The sequence below is a fragment of the Apium graveolens genome, chromosome 4, assembly GCF_009905375.1.
Source record: "Apium graveolens cultivar Ventura chromosome 4, ASM990537v1, whole genome shotgun sequence".
Classification (NCBI taxonomy): Eukaryota; Viridiplantae; Streptophyta; class Magnoliopsida; order Apiales; family Apiaceae; genus Apium; species Apium graveolens.
Window position 1 is genome coordinate 95,195,208 of NC_133650.1, and position 2,351 is coordinate 95,197,558.

Below are 2,351 nucleotides of genomic sequence, written 5' to 3' on the forward strand. Positions count from 1 at the left end.
CTAAGACAATTAGAAAGCCAAATGGTTGGTTAGTAGCAAACTAAAATAGTGTTATGAATAGTGTAATAGCATAGTACATGGAATAGTATGTGAATAGTTGGAAGTATGGCCACACTTTGACAACTTTTACAAGACAAAGACCTTAAAGTCTTCTACAACTGATCAATACACGTTCATATATTCATATATATCAGTTATATCACACAAAAGTAGAGAACAAGAGAGCAAAATACACATTCTTCTTCATTTCTTCAAAACTGGCCAGCATGAACACCAAGGAAAGAAAAATTCAAATCTCACGATTTACTCATCTACAAATCACCAAATTTGGACCAAAAGTTCTTCAATTTATGTATGAGGTACGTTCAAAATTTCATGGCCATCCGATTAGTATAACATATCCAAATCCTTGCTCAAAGATGAAGGTGAATAGTAACTCCGAAATTTTCTAAATTGTTTTCTTGATTTCTCTTGCAAGTTTAAGGATGATAAGCATAGATCAGGGGTCTCATAATGCTTACAAGCTCTTGTTAGTATGTTTAAGGATTCAAAGAAGGTATAACCACTCTCCACCCTTTGTATTTCTTTGAGTTTTAAGCATAGTTAGAAGATATGTTCAAGAATGACATGATCCTTAGAGAATGGAGTTTGGATTGTTAAATCTTGATGATGGATTGTTGTGGTTGATTTTTGTTGGTTAAATCTTGAAGTTTATGGAATGATGAGGTTATAAATATGTTAATTTGTTGATTTTTTGTTGGTTTAAGTGGTTAAATAATTTAAAATCGAGAAACGCTTAGTATAGAGCCGTTATAATGTCCGTTTGTAATAAGGTCATATTTAGAGCTATGTTCCGAAATGAAAAACTCATATTTTCCCAAACCACTGGCCATGTCTATAAATATATGGTTTTCTAGTTTTTAAAAATGTATGGTTCACCTTGATACGATTTACGGTTTGTGAGAAACGAGTGTTTTCGTGACGGCGACTCAAGAAGCGATTCTGCAGAAATGTTTTCCCTTAAAATCTACACTTAAACCCTTTTGAAAATGATTCGAGTTATAAAATTTTTATTATAAGTAAAATGGACAGGAAAGAAGACTCTCCAAAAGATTTTGAGTAAAAATTTTAATTTTTCTGTTTTATATATAAATGTTTGAACCAAAGTTACGCGAAGACGCTTTGCCTCGCATAGCCATGCATAGCTACTGCCTTGTTCTGTTAATATGGGAAAATGAGACTTCTAACCAGAGCCAAGTTCTTGCTTATTTGCAAATTAGAAGTTCTGTAGATCATTCATGAAAAAAAGGGTGTGTCATTTGAATTAACGGTTAAGGAGATAGAGACGTTTTAGTGAAACTAGCGCAAATAGTACAACTCCGTAGTTGACTTAGATTCTAAAATGTGTTTCACCTATTTAAACTTGAAATTTCCAAATCAAAATATTTTTTATAAATATTAAAAATACTCAAGAAGCTCCTTGAGGTGGTTTCGTATTTAATTACGAATTTTCTGATTTACTAAAAATGGTGAAGCGCAAGTCGCGTAATAGTAATTCAGTGAAAAGTCAACTATGGAAGTATTACTTTGACCGCCCGTTTTGGCCAAGTTAATAATATAATTTGGAGATGATCAAAATACGAGAGTTGTTAAGGATTGTAAGAAGAACACATAGGTGTGTCGAACAAGATTTTTAAATGGACAGTAACGAGGTGTGAGTTGTCGTAAGTTAAATGAACCCGAGAGAGTGAAGATCGGGTAGAGTGAGTCTACTTAGAATAAGTCGATCATTGGTTAACCCGACTAATCGAGGTTATATTATGTCTTGGTAGAGGTTCCAGGACCGAGAGGGATACATCAAGGTAGAGCTTGTACATCAGGCAAGTTTTCGAAATCTTATCTTATGATATCCATGCTTTACTGTTGTGATTATGATGCCATGCTTTACAGTTTTAAATAAACGAATGATATATGCTTGTCTATGATTTCAATACGCCTATAATGTGCATTTGTTTATGAAATATAATTTCATTCCATACAAGTATGAGAAGTTGGAATTTATTTCCGAGATAATACGTTATAGTGGGAGTCAGAGATATTTTTAATAATGATTTAATTCGGGGATTAGCCGGATTTGAGATATTTCGATTTTATTAACAAAGTAAGTTCGCGTGAGATATATCGAGCGAACGTTTGAGATTTAATTTGAATCAATATCTTTAATAAGTATTTGAATATTCATTTAAGGGATATCCTTATTTGATTATTTATTATGTAAAATAATATTTAGAGGATTATTAAATATCCAGAAAGTATTTAAAAATACATTGAATATATTATAAATCATTTTA

General features: G+C 31.9%; 1 long non-coding RNA gene across 2 annotated transcripts; it reads left to right on the forward strand.

The window, feature by feature from the left end:
* Window positions 1-217: 217 nt before the first annotated feature.
* LOC141717017 (uncharacterized) lies at window positions 218-1,880 on the forward strand. 2 transcript variants are annotated; one of them, XR_012573494.1, is made up of 3 exons: window positions 218-359; window positions 479-556; window positions 1,833-1,880. It is a non-coding gene; the product is annotated as an uncharacterized LOC141717017 (long non-coding RNA). The 2 variants fall into 2 exon arrangements; XR_012573495.1 differs by having other exon boundaries at window positions 485-556.
* The last annotated feature ends 471 nt before the right edge of the window (window positions 1,881-2,351 follow it).